The sequence below is a fragment of the Salmo salar genome, chromosome ssa17, assembly GCF_905237065.1.
Source record: "Salmo salar chromosome ssa17, Ssal_v3.1, whole genome shotgun sequence".
In the NCBI taxonomy this organism is placed as follows: domain Eukaryota; kingdom Metazoa; phylum Chordata; class Actinopteri; order Salmoniformes; family Salmonidae; genus Salmo; species Salmo salar.
In genome coordinates, this window is record NC_059458.1 from 85,273,148 (window position 1) to 85,290,647 (window position 17,500).

Here is a 17,500-nt window from a genome sequence, read left to right on the forward strand (position 1 = left end):
AACCCTCCCTGATCCTTACATCTGACCCTGTTCTATACCTGTCCTCCTCTACCCTTGACCCTCCCTGATCCTTACATCTGACCCTGGTCTATACCTGTCTTCCTCTACCTGAACCCTCCCTGATCCTTACATCTGTCCCTGTTCTATACCTGTCCTCCTCTACCTGTACCCTCCCTGATCCTTACATCTGACCCTGGTCTATACCTGTCTTCCTCTACCTGTACCCTCCCTGATCCTTACATCTGACCCTGGTCTATACCTGTTTTCCTGTATCCTCCCTGATCCTTACATCTGACCCTGTTCTATACCTGTCTTCCTCTACCTGTACCCTCCCTGATCCTTACATCTGACCCTGTTCTATACCTGTCCTCCTCTACCTGTATCCTCCCTGATCCTTACATCTGACCCTGTTCTATACCTGTCCTCCTCTACCTGAACCCTCCCTGATCCTTACATCTGACCCTGGTCTATACCTGTCTTCCTCTACCTGTACCCTCCCTGATCCTTACATCTGACCCTGTTCTATACCTGTCCTCCTCTACCTGTACCCTCCCTGATCCTTACATCTGACCCTGTTCTATAGCTGTCGTCCTCTACCTGAACCCTCCCTGATCCTTACATCTGACCCTGTTCTATACCTGTCTTCCTCTACCGGTACCCTCCCTGATCCTTACATCTGACCCTGTTCTATACCTGTCTTCCTCTACCTGAACCCTCCCTGATCCTTACATCTGTCCCTGGTCTATACCTGTTTTCCTGTACCCTCCCTGATCCTTACATCTGACCCTGTTCTATACCTGTCTTCCTCTACCTGTACCCTCCCTGATCCTTACATCTGACCCTGGTCTATACCTGTCCTCCTCTACCTGAACCCTCCCTGATCCTTACATCTGTCCCTGTTCTATACCTGTCCTCCTCTACCTGTACCCTCCCTGATCCTTACATCTGACCCTGGTCTATACCTGTCTTCCTCTACCTGAACCCTCCCCGATCCTTACATCTGTCTCTGTTCTATACCTGTCCTCCTCTACCTGTACCCTCCCTGATCCTTACATCTGACCCTGGTCTATACCTGTTTTCCTGTATCCTCCCTGATCCTTACATCTGACCCTGTTCTATACCTGTCTTCCTCTACCTGTACCCTCCCTGATCCTTACATCTGACCCTGGTCTATACCTGTCCTCCTCTACCTGAACCCTCCCTGATCCTTACATCTGACCCTGTTCTATACCTGTCTTCCTCTACCTGAACCCTCCCTGATCCTTACATTTGACCCTGTTCTATACCTGTCTTCCTCTACCGGTACCCTCCCTGATCCTTACATCTGACCCTGTTCTATACCTGTCTTCCTCTACCTGAACCCTCCCTGATCCTTACATCTGACCCTGGTCTATACCTGTTTTCCTGTATCCTCCCTGATCCTTACATCTGACCCTGTTCTATACCTGTCTTCCTCTACCTGTACCCTCCCTGATCCTTACATCTGACCCTGGTCTATACCTGTCTTCCTCTTCCTGTACCCTCCCTGATCCTTACATCTGACCCTGGTCTATACCTGTCCTCCTCTACCTGAACCCTCCCTGATCCTTACATCTGACCCTGTTCTATACCTGTCCTCCTCTACCTGTATCCTCCCTGATCCTTACATCTGACCCTGTTCTATACCTGTCCTCCTCTACCTGAACCCTCCCTGATCCTTACATCTGACCCTGTTCTATACCTGTCTTCCTCTACCTGTACCCTCCCTGATCCTTACATCTGACCCTGTTCTATACCTGTCTTCCTCTACCTGTACCCTCCCTGATCCTTACATCTGACCCTGTTCTATACCTGTCTTCCTCTTCCTGTATCCTCCCTGATCCTTATATCTGACCCTGTTCTATACCTGTCTTACTCTACCTGTACCCTCCCTGATCCTTACATCTGACCCTGGTCTATACCTGACCTCCTCTACCTGTACCCTCCCTGATCCTTACATCTGACACTGGTCTATACCTGTCCTCCTCTACCTGAACCCTCCCTGATCCTTACATCTGACCCTGTTCTATACCTGTCCTCCTCTACCTGAACCCTCCCTGATCCTTACATTTGACCCTGGTCTATACCTGTCTTCCTCTTCCTGTATCCTCCCTGATCCTTACATCTGACCCTGGTCTATACCTGTCTTCCTCTTCCTGTACCCTCCCTGGTCCTTACATCTGACCCTGGTCTATACCTGTCTTCCTCTTCCTGTACCCTCCCTGATCCTTACATCTGACCCTGGTCTATACCTGTCTTCCTCTACCTGTACCCTCCCTGATCCTTACATCTGACACTGGTCTATACCTGTCCTCCTCTACCTGAACCCTCCCTGATCCTTACATCGGACCCTGTTCTATACCTGTCTTCCTCTACCTGAACCCTCCCTGATCCTTACATTTCACCCTGGTCTATACCTGTCTTCCTCTTCCTGTACCCTCCCTGATCTTTACATCTGACCCTGGTCTATACCTGTCCTCCTCTACCTGAACCCTCCCTGATCCTTACATCTGACCCTGTTCTATACCTGTCCTCCTCTACCTGAACCCTCCCTGATCCTTACATCTGACCCTGTTCTATACCTGTCTTCCTCTACCTATATCCTCCCTGATCCTTACATCTGACCCTGTTCTATACCTGTCCTCCTCTACCTGAACCCTCCCTGATCCTTAGATCTGACCCTGGTCTATACCTGTCTTCCTCTACCTGTACCCTCCCTGATCCTTACATCTGACCCTGTTCTATACCTGTCCTCCTCTACCTGTACCCTCCCTGATCCTTACATCTGACCCTGTTCTATACCTGTCTTCCTCTACCTGTACCCTCCCTGATCCTTACATCTGACCCTGTTCTATACCTGTCTTCCTCTTCCTGTATCCTCCCTGATCCTTACATCTGACCCTGTTCTATACCTGTCTTACTCTACCTGTACCCTCCCTGATCCTTAGATTTGACCCTGGTCTATACCTGTCTTCCTCTTCCTGTATCCTCCCTGATCCTTACATCTGACCCTGGTCTATACCTGTCTTCCTCTTCCTGTACCCTCCCTGATCCTTACATCTGACCCTGGTCTATACCTGTCTTCCTCTACCTGTTCCCTCCCTGATCCTTACATCTGACCCTGGTCTATACATGTCTTCCTCTACCTGTACCCTCCCTGATCCTTACATCTGACACTGGTCTATACCTGTCCTCCTCTACCTGAACCCTCCCTGATCCTTACATCTGACCCTGTTCTATACCTGTCTTCCTCTACCTGAACCCTCCCTGATCCTTACATTTCACCCTGGTCTATACCTGTCTTCCTCTTCCTGTACCCTCCCTGATCTTTACATCTGACCCTGGTCTATACCTGTCTTCCTCTACCTGTACCCTCCCTGATCCTTACATCTGACACTGGTCTATACCTGTCTTCCCCTACCTGAACCCTCCCTGATCCTTACATCTGACCCTGTTCTATACCTGTCTTCCTCTACCTGTACCCTCCCTGATCCTTACATCTGACCCTGTTCTATCCCTGTCCTCCTCTACCTGAACCCTCCCTGATCCTTACATCTGACCCTGGTCTATACCTGTCTTCCTCTTCTGGTATCCTCTGTTGTGTCTATGGCATCATAGAATTGAAGACTGTTATTTTATCAAATCAATTCTTTGTAATTATTATTACCTGATTAAACTAATCATTTAAATGTAATTAACTAGGAAGTCGGGGCACCAAGGAAAAACTTCAGATTACAAAGTTATAATTTTCCTATTATAACTCTTCAGATATTTTAATATCTGATTAATTAGTCTTCAAATTAATGAATTATTCTTTACCTTTACGGTAGTCTCATTCCGAACGTCGTAAATCGTTGGTTATCTGCACAAACCCAGCCTTTACTATGAATCATCCATACATCAATTGTCTTAATCATTTATTTACTAAGTAACTAAATAATCACAGAAATTCATGAACAAACAAACAGTAGATATGGTTACAAGGAAATGATAGGGGAGGTTCCCTAGTGGGCTAAGCCGATATGACGGCTTGGTGGACAAAGGGAAGTGGGTGTGGACTGAGGAGGGCGGGAAAGACAAGTCACTACACAGTTGATAATTATACTGATATAAATGCTAAGCCTTTGCACATGAATGCTCACTCATTCGGGAATAATTGCAATCAATATATACTGCTCAAAAAAATAAAGGGAACACTAAAATAACACATCCTAGATCTGAATGAATGAAATAATCTTATTAAATACTTTTTTCTTTACATAGTTGAATGTGCTGACAACAAAATCACACAAAAATAATCTATGGAAATCCAATTTATCAACCCATGGAGGTCTGGATTTGGAGTCACACTCAAAATTAAAGTGGAAAACCACACTACAGTCTGATCCAACTTTGATGTAATGTCCTTAAAACAAGTCAAAATGAGGCTCAGTAGTGTGTGTGGCCTCCACGTGCCTGTATGACCTCCCTACAACGCCTGGGCATGCTCCTGATGAGGTGGCGGATGGTCTCCTGAGGGATCTCCTCCCACACCTGGACTAAAGCCTCCGTCAACTCCTGGACAGTCTGTGGTGCAACGTGGCGTTGGTGGATGGAGCGAGACATGATGTCCCAGATGTGCTCAATTGGATTCAGGTCTGGGGAACGGGCGGGCCAGTCCATAGCATCAATGCCTTCCTCTTGCAGGAACTGCTGACACACTCCAGCCACATGAGGTCTAGCATTGTCTTGCATTAGGAGGAACCCAGGGCCAACCGCACCAGCATATGGTATCACAAGGGGTCTGAGGATCTCATCTCGGAACCTAATGGCAGTCAGGCTACCTCTGGCGAGCACATGGAGGGCTGTGCGGCCCCCCAAAGAAATGCCACCCCACACCATGACTGACCCACCACCAAAACGGTCATGCTGGAGGATGTTGCAGGCAGCAGAACGTTCTCCACGGGCGTCTCCAGACTCTGTCACATCTGTCACGTGCTCAGTGTGAACCTGCTTTCATCTGTGAAGAGCACAGGGCGCCAGTGGCGAATTTGACAATCTTGGATTTCTCTGGCAAATGCCAAACGTCCTTCACGGTGTAGGGCTGTAAGCACAACCCCCACCTGGGGACATCGGGCCCTCATACCACCCTCATGGAGTCTGTTTCTGACTGTTTGAGCAGACACATGCACATTTGTGGCCTGCTGGAGGTCATTTTGCAGGGCTCTGGCAGTGCTCCTCCTGCTCCTCCTTGCACAAAGGCGGAGGTAGCGGTCCTGCTGCTGGGTTGTTGCCCTCCTACGGCCTCCTCCACGTCTCCTGATGTACTGACCTGTCTCCTGGTAGCGCCTCCATGCTCTGGACACTACGCCGGCAGACACAGCAAACCTTCTTGCCACAGCTCGCATTGATGTGCCATCCTGGATGAGCTGCACTACCTGAGCCACTTGTGTGGGTTGTAGACTCCGTCTCATGCTACCACTAGAGTGAAAGCACCGCCAGCATTCAAAAGTGACCAAAACATCAGCCAGGAACCATAGGAACTGAGAAGTGGTCTGTGGTCACCACTGCAGAACCACTCCTTTATTGGGGTGTCTTGCTAATTGCCTATAATTTCCACCTGTTGTCTATTCCATTTGCACAACAGCATGTGAAATTTATTGTTAATCAGTGTTGCTTCCTAAGTGGACAGTTTGATTTCACAGAAGTGTGATTGACTTGGAGTTATATTGTGTTGTTTAAGTGTTCCCTTTATTTTTTTTGAGCAGTGTATATTTACGCTCAGTGTGTCATCGTGATCTCTGTTGGAATCGTCCGTCTTTCTGTTGGAAAGTTCATCTGATCGTCTCTCTGCTTCCATGAAGTCTCTCTGGATACTTGAGAGTACCCTTCAAAAATGTTCTTATAGAATAGATGTTTCGGCGGTTGTTGGTCTTCACATTCCAGGTCGACATAATTTCTAGCTGTCACGGCCGTCGTAGTGATTGGACCAAAATGCAGCGGGTACGTGAATGCTCATTATCTTCTTTATTTAAAATAAATGAACACTGAACAAAAAGAACGACCGAAAACAGTCTTGTCAGGCACACAGCTAAACAAGAAACAACTACCCACAAAACCCATAGAAAAAACACCCCAACTAAATAGGACCTTCAATTAGAGGCAACGAGGAACAGCTGCCTCCAATTGAAGGTCAAAACAATAAACTAGACATAGAAATAGAAAAACTAGAAAATAGAACATAGAAATACAAAACATAGAACACTACCCAAAAACCCAGACAACACAAAACAAACACACCCCTGACACGTCCTGACCAAACTACAATAACAAATAACCCCTTATACTAGTCAGGACGTGACAGTACCCCCCCCCCCCAAGGTGCAGTCCCCGGATGCACCTTAAACAAAAACACAAAAATAAACCCAAAACAAAAATAATCCCGGAGGGTGGCCACCATCACCGACGGTTCTTGTGCTACACCCCCTCCCCAACCTCCTACTATGGAGGTGGCTCAGGCTCTGGCCTTACTCCCCAACCTAACCTGTCCACCCCCGCTAACTATTTATTATATTTTACCCCTCCCGAAGTCTCTGGACTAAGGCGCATCGTTGAAGACCTCGGGCTGATGCGCGTCGCTGGAGACCTCGGACTGATGCGCGTTGCTGTAGACTTCGGACTGGAGGGCGACTCTGGGAGCTCCGGACTGGAGGGCGACTCTGGGAGCTCCGGACTGGAGGGCGACTCTGGGAGCTCCGGACTGGAGGGCGACTCTGGCTGCGCCCGGTTCCGGACTGTAGGGTGACTCTGTAGGTTCTGGACTGTAGGCCGTCTCTGTCGGTTCCGGACTGTGGGCCGTCTCTGTCGGTTCCGGACTGTGGGCCGTCTCTGTCGGTTCCGGACTGTGGGCCGTCTCTGTCGGCTCCGGACTGTGGGCCATCTCTGCTGGCTCCGGACTGTGGGCCGTCTCTGCTGGCTCCGGACTGTGGGCCGTCTCTGCTGGCTCCGGACTGTGGGCCGTCTCTGCTGGCTCTGGACTGTGGGCCGTCTCTGCAGGCTCCGAACTGTGGGCCATCGCTAGACGGGGCACTGTTGCCGGAAGCTTTGGACGGGGCACTGTCGCCGGAAGCTCTGGACGGGGAACTGTCGCCGGAAGCTCTGGACGGGGAACTGTCGCCGGAAGCTCTGGACGGGGAACTGTCGCCGGAAGCTCTGGACGGGGAACTGTCGCCGGAAGCTCTGGACGGGGAACTGTCGCCGGAAGCTCTGGACGGGGAACTGTCGCCGGAAGCTCTGGACGGGGTACTGTCGCCGGAAGCTCTGGACGGGGTACTGTCGTTGGAAGCTCTGGACGGGGTACTGTCGTCGGAAGCTCTGGACGGGGACTGCGCACTGAAAGCCTGATACATGGGGCTGGCTTTGGAGACGCCAGACTATTTACACGCACCACAGGGCTAGTGCGAGGAGCAGGAACAGGACGTACTGGACTGGGCTGACACACTGGAGGCCTGGTGCGTGGGGCTGGTACTGGAGGTACCAGGCTGGGGACACGCACCCCAAGGCTAGTGCAAAGAGCGGGAACAGGACGTACTGGACTGGGCTGACGCACTGGAGGCCTGGTGCGTGGTGCTGGCTTTGGAGATGCCAGACTAGAGACACGCACCTTGAGGCCAGTACGAGGAGCAGGAACTGGATACACCGGGCCATGAACCAGCACTGGAGGTCTGGAGCGCACAGCCTGCACCACCCGTCCTGGCTGGGTAGTCACAGTAGCCCTGCACGGGTGGAGTGCTGGCACAGGGCGAACTGGACTGTGCAGAGGCCTGATGGCTGCCGTGCGTAGAGCAGGCGCAGGGTAGACTGGGCCCAGGAGACGCGCTGGTGGCCAGATGTATTGTGCCGGCGCACTTCTCCCAGGCTGGATGCCCACTCTAGCACGGCACTTACGGGAGGCTGGGATCGCACACACCGGACTGTGCGTGCGCATGGGCAAGATTTTTCGCACTTCCGCATAGACCGGCGCTCTCACTGCCAAACACTCCCCATAATAAGCACGGGGAGTTGGCTTAGGGCTCTTGCCTGATCTAGCCACACTCCCCGTGTGCCCCCCCCCAAATTTTTTTTTGGGGCTGCCTCTCATACTGTCCAATCGGCGCGTATAAGGCCTCATAACGGCGCCGCTCCACCTTGGCTGCCTCCAGCTCCTCCTTAGGGCGAGCGTATTCCCCAACCTGGTTCCATGGTCCAGCCCCGTCCAGAATTTGCTCCCATGTCCACGATTCCAGATAGCTGCTCTCCAGGTGCTGCTCCTTCCTTCGCTGCTTGGTCCGTTTGTGGTGGGCAGTTCTGTCACGGCCGTCGTAGTGATTGGACCAAAATGCAGCGGGTACGTGAATGCTCATTATCTTCTTTTTTTAAATAAATGAACACTGAACAAAAAGAACAAAAAGAACGACGAAAACAGTCTTGTCAGGTACACAGCTAAACAAGAAACAACTACCCACAAAACCCATAGAAAAAACACCCCTACTAAATAGGACCTTCAATTAGAGTCAACGAGGAACAGCTGCCTCCAATTGAAGGTCAAAACAATAAACTAGACATAGAAATACCCAACAACACAAAACAAACACAGCCCTGCCACGTCCTGACCAAACTACAATAACAAATAACCCCTTTTACTGGTCAGGACGTGACACTAGCTGCAGACTAGTAATTAGTATCGAAGATTTGCTCTTATTCTGTCGGGATCAATAGTCTCAGAGTTTCAACAACCATTACAACCTTAGCTTATACTGAGGTTTCTGTGGTCTCTGCTCAACCTTCGCTCCCTCAGCTGACCGAGGTATGCATGGTCTGAACTGTGATTCTTCAGGTGGGGGTTTTATTCGTAACAGTAGAAAAGGGCTGTCCCATGAGCCAGATCATGTCTGTGCTCACGGGGGCAGGCCAATGACTTTGAAGGATATACAATTCTCTCACATTAATGGTTCAACATCACCTTATATAATTTCACAAATAGTTTCATCTTTACTCATTCGTTTTATACAATAATTAGACGTAAACCTCATAACGGAGGCTCCTGTAAAACAAACTTATGGTAATGTGGCTGTATTGTCTTTCATAAGGTCACAAACATGAAACAAAACGGACCGGTCGTAACTGGCTACTCCACCGACCGTTTACACATTCTCCAAAACATGGATATTGTTCAGTTCTCAAGTTCTGTGATGTAGAAGAAGTTCCTTTGTTCTCTGTAAATGTGTCTCTTTCTGCATGTCCAGGAGGAGAGTCTCCTCCAGGAATTTACGACCTGAGATAACAGAACCTGGGTGTAGGAGGGAGAGAGAGGGAGAAAGAGGGGGATGGTACTAACTATACCCAAAGTGGGCCATATCATGACACCTCCCTGATCCTTACATCTGACCCAGGTCTATACCTGTCTTCCTCTGAAAGCACTGAACTGAGCATTTAGAGTTAGAGCAATTCCAGTGGCGACTGGTGGGAGGAGCTACAGGAGGACGGGCTCATTGTAATGGCTGGAATGGAATTCATGGAATGGTATCAAACATATGGAAACCACGTTTGACTCCGTTCCAAATATTCCATTCCAGCCATAACAATGAGCCCATCCTCCTATTGCTCCTCCCACCAAACTCCACTGAGCAATTCAATGTTAGCGCCCAAAGTGTCTTCAGTCATACAGCAACACTCTGGTCCTGGTTAGTGGTGGTAGGAATGGTTTGGTCCGAAGTTAGCCTGGTGTTGGTCATCAGAGTAGGCAAGGATTTCTTCAGGGTAGGCAAGGTTTGTATGTGCATAGGCCTGGTTTGGTTCAGGATAAGCATGGTTTTGGTCAGGGTAGTCAGGGTCATCAAGGAAGTCAGGGTTTGGTTCACAATGGTCCTCAGAGCGAATCAGTTGACTACCATTTCTCAGCTTGGCTTTCTGACCAACAGTCTGGTACAGATACTCAGCCAATATAAAGTGGAGGACAAGTTTAACATCAACAACAACAACAAACTGGAAAACCTGTCGATCAAGACAAATGTGAACAACTGAATAATATGTGTGTGTCTGTGTTCATGTGGCAGTGTGTGTGTGTCTGTGTGTTACCTGAATGTTTAGCAGGACATTCTAACCAAGTGAGAGAGACTTTGTCATTTCTTCAAACGATCATCTTTATTTAATAAGAATTGCAATAATGAAGCTGGTTCGACCCCACACTCTTGAGTGTAAGGCCGAGAGCTCAACGATACAGAAAAAACAGAGGTCCTATATAGCAGACCTAAAAATGCTTAGTCATGGCTGGTTCCACCCCTCCCATGCAGATCGGGGCATCATAAGCTACCTTGGGTTCATCTTGTGGTTATGTTCACCGGTGTTGTTTCCCCGTACCTTGGGTTAGTTTCTCAGAAGCAAAGATCATTAGAAACAAATAGGGGTTTGTTCTATTTCTCAGGCTCTCTCTATCTCGGCTCACACCATGTCCTTGACTATATGCTTTGTTTTCTTTCCTCTGTTTACCTAAACGCAGATTCCCGGTCGGAATATTATCGCTTTTTTACGAGAAAAATGGCATAAAAATGGATTTTAAACAGCGGTTGACATGCTTCGAAGTACGGTAATGGAATATTTAGAATTTTTTGTCACGAATTGCGCCATGCTCGTGACCCTTATTTACACTTCGGATAGTGTCTTGAACGCACGAACAAAACGCCGCTATTTGGATATAACGATGGATTATTTTGGACCAAACCAACATTTGTTATTGAAGTAGCAGTCCTGGGAGTGCATTCTGACGAAGAACATCAAAGGTAATCAAACTTTTGTAATAATAAATCTGACTTTGGTCAGGGCTAAACTTGGTGGGTGTCTAAATAGCTAGCCGTGATGGCTGGGCTATCTACTGAGAATATTGCAAAATGTGCTTTCACCGAAAAGCTATTTTAAAATCGGACACCTCGATTGCACAAAGGAGTTCTGTATCTATAATTCTTAAAATAATTATGTTTTTTGTGAATGTTTATCGTGACTAATTTAGTAAATTCACCGGAGGTTTGCGGGGGGTATGCTAGTTCTGAACGTCACATGCTAATGTAAAAAGCTGTTTTTTTATATAAATATGAACTTGATTGAACAAAACATGCATGTATTGTATAACATAATGTCCTAGGTGTGTCATCTGATGAAGATCATCAAAGGTTAGTGCTGCATTTAGCTGTCTTCTGGGTTTTTGTGACATTATATGCTAGCTTGAAAAATGGGTGTCTGATTATTTCTGGCTGGGTACTCTGCTGACATAATCTAATGTTTTGCTTTCGTTGTAAAGCCTTTTTGAAATCGGACAGTGTGGTTAGATTAACGAGAGTCTTGTCTTTAAAATGGTGTAAAACAGTCATGTTTGAGAAATTGAAGTAATAGCATTTCTAAGGTATTTGAAAATCGCGCCACGGGATTACACTGCCTGTTGTGTAGGTGGGACGATTACGTCCCGCCTAGCCCAGAGAGGTTAAGCATATAATTCAACGATCAATATTCAACAAAGCAGGTAAATACATAATATTTCCCTTACAGTTTCCACACATCTAAGTTCCTGTAGATTGTTAAAACAGGATGTCACATACTACAGTCGAAACCAAAAGGCTCTTATCTGTATGCCCAGACCCATGACTAAGTCACACAAGACAAGCCTATACTAAAATATAACAATGGATAATTCTCCAAGTAAAAACAGCATAGTATGTTCAATTAAACAACATAGTAGGTAATTCAATAATTTCCTCCATAATGGTTACATAAAACAGGTTACTTAAGGCAAAAACAAAAGTAGGGTGGTTGGTCGGGGTGGATGAGTGGACGTATAACACAAATGTCTAGCAACCCCAAGGTTGTGTGTTTGAATCTCATCACGGAACACTTTAGCAACTTTTAGCTAATTAGCAACATTGTAACTACTTTTTAGTTACGTTGCAACTACTTATCAAGTTAGCTAACCCTTCCCCTAATCCTTTTAGCTAACCCTTCCACTAACCTTAACCCCTAGAGCTAGTTAGCATTAGCCACCTAGCTGTTAGCAACAACAAATTGTAATTTGTGACATATGATACGCTTAACAAATTCGCAACATATCGTGTGAATTGTTATTCATAACATATCATTAAAAATGGATAATGGACATCCACAAATTAAGATACCATACGAAATGTTACATATCATAGTAAATGGAGTGTTTCGGTTTTATATACACACAAAATAATACGAAATGCTCTGAGACCAAGTTGAGAAAACCAGGCACAGCTCATCACCCGTCAAACACCATCCCTACAGTGAAGCCTGGTGGCAGCATCATGCTATGGGGATGCTATTCAGCTGTATGGACTGGGAGACTGGCAAGGATAGAGGGAACAATGAATGGATCCAAATACAGGCAAATCCTTGATGATGACCTGCTTTAGAGTGCAAACAACTTTAGACTGAGGCAAAGATTTACTTTCCAACAGGACAATGACCCTAAGCTTACAGCCAAAACAATGCTGGAATGACTTCAGAACAAGAATGTGAAAGTCCTTGAGTGGCCCAGCCAAAGCCTAGACTTGAACCCATTGGAAATCTGTGGATTGAAGGACTTGAAGACTGCTGTTTTTCACCGCTCCCCATCTAATTTAACAGAGCTTGAGAACAGAACAGAGCTTGAGAAAAGGAAGAATGGGAGAAAACCCCAAATCCAGATGTGTAAAGCTGATACAGACAAACCCAAGATGACGCAAATCTGTAATCGCTGCCAAAGGTGCTTCTACAAAGTATAGGGGTGTGAATACTTATGTAAATTTGATTTCTGTATTTAACTTTCAATACATTTGCAAAATATTTTTATATTGATTTAGATGCAGCCTACATTGGGCCTTTATGATATCCTTTACAAATCAAATCAAACTAAATTGTATTTGTCACATACACATATTTAGCAGATATGTGAGTGAGTAGTGAAATGCTTGTGTTCCTAGCTCCAACAGTGCAGTAATATCTCCTTTCTTTATGTAATGTTTCCTTTCTTTCTGTGCCACCAAATGTTTGCATAATATTAAAGTTACCAGGTTGTTAGGGCCATACGGGCCAAACATTTTGTTCTTTTATTTGTATTATAATAGAGATGTGTGGACATGTGTATTCATATTTAGAAGCATCGTGGAAAGCAGTATCGTTTTTGTTTTGGAAGAATCTGTTGAGTTCATGCTGAGACAAACCAAAAAGGAAAATCCCTACACACACTAATGAAACTGTCAGTGAAACTGATATAACACAGTCAGCTGTCAATCAGCATTTGTCTTGGCTTACTGTGTGTGTTTCTGGATAACAGTCAGGAAGTCACGCCTGACATACTTCCGACCACAACTCCTGATTCCTGCTAACAAGCAAAAATTAAAGCAGGAAGCAGCAGTGACTCGGTCTATAAAAAAGTGGTCAGATGAAGCAGATGCTAAACTACAGGACTGTTTTGCAATCACAGACTGGAACATGTTCCGGGATTCTTCCGATGGCATTGGGGAGTACACCACATCAGTCACTGGCTTTATCAATAAGTGCACCGAGGACGTTGTCCCCACAGTGACTGTACGTACATACCCCAACCAGAAGCCATGGATTACAGGCAATATTCACACTGAGCTAAAGGGTAGAGCTGCCGCTTTCAAGGTGCGGGACTCTAACTCGGAAGCTTATAAGAAATCCTGCTATGCCCTGCGACAAACCATCAAACAGGCAAAGCATCAATACAAGGCTAAGATTGAATCATACTACACCGGCTCCGACGCTGATCTTATGTGGCAGGGCTTGCAAACTATTACAGACTACAAAGGGAAGCACAGCCGCGAGCTGCCCAGTGACACGAGCCAACCAGACCAGCTAAATCACTTCTATGCTCGCTTCGAGGCAAGCAACACTGAGGCATGCATGAGAGCATCAGCAGTTCCGGATGACTGTGTGATCACGCTCTCCGTAGCCGACGTGAGTAAGACCTTTAAACAGGTCAACATTCACAAGCCTGTGGGGCCAGATGGATTACTAGGACGTGTGCTCCGGGCATGTGCTGACCAACTGGCAGGTGTCTTCACTGACATTTTCAACATGTCCCTGATTAAGACTGTAATACCAACATGTTTCAAGCAGACCACCATAGTCCCTGTGCCCAAGAACACGAAGGCAACCTGCCTAAATGACTACAGACCCGTAGAACTCACGTTCGTGGCCATGAAATGCTTTGAAAGGCTGGTAATGGCTCACATCAACACCATTATCCCAGGAACCCTAGACCCACTCCAATTTGCATACCGCCCAAACAGACCCACAGATGATGCAATCTCTATTGCACTCCACACAGCCCTTTCCCACCTGGATAAAAGGAACACCTATGTGAGAATGCTATTCATTGCTATTCATACAGCTCAGCGTTCAACACCATAGTACCCTCAAAGCTCATCACTAAGCTAAGGATCCTGGGACTAAACACCTCCCTCTGCAACTGGATCCTGGACTTCCTGATGGGCCGTCCCCAGGTGGTGAGGGTAGGTAGCAACACATCTGCCACGCTGATCCTCAACACTGGAGCCCCCCAGGGGTGCATGCTCAGTCCCCTCCTGTACTCCCTGTTCACCCACGACTGCATGGCCAGGCACGACTCCAACACCATCATTAAGTTTGCAGACGACGCAACAGTGGTAGGCCTGACCACCGACAACGACGAGACAGCTTATAGGGAGGAGGTCAGAGACCTGACCGGGTGGTGCCAGAATAACAACCTATCCCTCAACGTAACCAAGACTAAGGAGATGATTGTGCACTACAGGAAAAGGAGGGCCGAGCACGCTCCCATTCTCATCGACGGGGCTGTAGTGGAGCAGGTTGAGAGCTTCAAGTTCCTTGGTGTCCACATCACCAACAAACTAGAATGGTCCAAACATACCAAAACAGTCGTGAAGGGCACGACAAAGCCTATTCTCCCGCAGGAAACTAAAAAGATTTGGCATAGGTCCTGAAATCCTCAAAAGGTTCTACAGCGGCACCATCCTGACTGGTTGCATCACTGCCTGGTATGGCAACTGCTCGGCCTCCGACTGCAAGTCACTACAGAGAGTAATGCGTACGGCCCAGTACATTACTGGGGCTAAGCTGCCTGCCATCCAGGACCTCTACACTAGGCGGTGTCAGAGGACGACCCTAAAAATTGTCAAAGACCCCAGCCACCCCAGTAATAGACTGTTCTCTCTACTATCGCATGGCAAGCGGTAGCGGAGTGCCAAGTCTAGGACAAAAGGTTTCTCAACAGTGTTTACCCCCAAGCCATAAGACTCCTGAACAGGTAGTCAAATGGCTACCCGGACTATTTGCACTGTGTGCCCACTCCCCCAACCCCTCATTTACGCTGCTGCTACTCTCTGTTTATCATATATGCATAGTCACTTTAACTATACATTCATGTACATACTACCTCAAATGGCCCGACCAACCAGTGCTCCCGCACATTGGCTAACCGGGCTATCTGAATTGTGTCCCGCCACCCACCAACCACTCTTTTACGCTACTGCTACTCTCTGTTCATCATATATGCATAGTCACTTTAACCATATCTACATGTACATACTACCTCAATCAGCCTGACTAACCGGTGTCTGTATGTAGCCTCGCTACTCTATATAGCCTCGCTACTGTTATATTTCACTGTCTTTTTACTGTTGTTTTAATTTCTATACTTACCTATTGTTCACCTAATACCTTTTTTGCACTATTGGTTAGAGCCTGTAATTAAGCATTTCACGTGACAAATAAACTTTGATTTGATTTGAGTTGCTCAACGGTTCCCCCAAGTTGGGCAAGCAAGCGCCTTTGACTGTCGGCCCAGATGATGTATGGTCGTACTGGTCACACACACACAGACAAAACATGAATCTTTTGCCCAGAAACAGGCTCCAGACAGAACAATAGCTCAATCATTGGTGGGCAGGAATAACCTTTACTCTGTCTCCCGTTAACTTAAGAGGAACCAGTCAGTTTCTGTCAAGTATTGGCTGAGCTCCCAGACATCCTGGGGTCATGCTACACACCCAGAACAGTTACAACAGGCCTCTATTAATGTGCACACACACACTTTTATATGAGTTAGTTTCTTTAACCATCTCAAGCTCAATGCCTAGGCTTCAAGAAGGATATTTTAGTACACAAGCATTAGTAAGGTTTAACAGAAATTGCCCTCACACAGTTCCTGGAAACGGTTAACATCTATTCAGTCTCCACAGAATCTTGTGACTTTATATGGGTGGTTCAGAGAGGACTTTGAGAGTAAAGAGCAGGAGACACAGGCCTTTAGTTCTGAACTATACATCCTTTAAAAATAAAACACTGAGATTCCCAAAGGCCTGTCATCTCCCAGTCAAGCTTTAACATAGAGTGGATTTGTGTCACTATGGCAGTATGATTTCTGCCACTAGTGGCTGTGTCAGTAGCTGGTCGGCGGGCCCCAGTGTCAGCGCCCCTTGGAGACTGAGTCTCTGCTCTGCGCTCAGCGCCGGAGTCTCGTAGTGGACACGCAGCCATGGCTGCCCTGGGGTCAGAGGGCAAAGGTCAGTCAGATCAGGGTGACTCTGACTAACACACACACACACACACACACACACACACACACACACACACACACACACACACACACACACACACACACATGGTCAGAGTTCTCACCTTTCTCCACCTTCTGTCCCAAAGACACCAGAAGCTCAGCCCCCACGCTGTGATTGACAGGGTCTCCGGCCTTCGAACGTCCCGCCCCCAACCTGTGCAGCACCTGAGCAATGACCATGCCGTCTATATCCAGCACTGTCCCTGCAGACACCAAAAGACAAAGTCATGCAGTGTATACGTGTGTGTGCATTTGAGTATCTGTTCGTGTGTGTGTGTGTGTGTGTGTGTGTGTGTGTGTGTGTGTGTGTGTGTGTGTGTGTGTGTGTGTGTGTGTGTGTGTGTGTGTGTGTGTGTGTGTGTGTGTGTGGTGTGTGTGTGTGTTACCGTGGCCCTGTGTCTCCAGTTCTGTCTGGTAGTGTGCCCGTCTCAGGATGCTGTAGTAGTCTGTGTTGGTTGAACAGAGGGATGCAGCGATCTGACTGGTTACTCCCTGACCAATCATCATGTTCTGGAACTTTTCCAGGGCTGCACCATTCTGCAGGGTTGTAGAGATCACCTTTTTACCCTCCTCCAGGCTCCCTGCACGGCCAACCATCCACAACAGCAGCCCACCTACACACACACACACACACACACACACACACACACACACACACACACACACACACACACACACACACACACAAAAGATTGACTTGAATTTGAAGGTAATGACTTCAGAACGACTTGGAACTTCCACAGCTTCTGTGTCTAGACTGTAGCTAAGCCCGAGCAGCACTGACATTCTAACTAGGTCTTTGTCTGCTTGGTTTTGGTCCAAAGGAACCAATTC

The 17,500-nt window shown here is 47.3% G+C and overlaps 1 pseudogene across 1 annotated transcript in view; it reads right to left on the minus strand.

Moving 5' to 3' along the window:
* Positions 1-15,986: 15,986 nt before the first annotated feature.
* LOC123728294 (thymidine phosphorylase-like) overlaps positions 15,987-17,500 on the minus strand; it is a 4,774-nt pseudogene continuing 3,260 nt past the window's right edge. Inside the window, exons 9-11 of the transcript XR_006760208.1 lie at positions 17,053-17,280; positions 16,729-16,869; positions 15,987-16,594 (exon numbers count right to left, since the gene is read on the minus strand). The product of XR_006760208.1 is annotated as a thymidine phosphorylase-like (transcript). The remainder of the gene's footprint in view (positions 16,595-16,728; positions 16,870-17,052; positions 17,281-17,500) is intronic.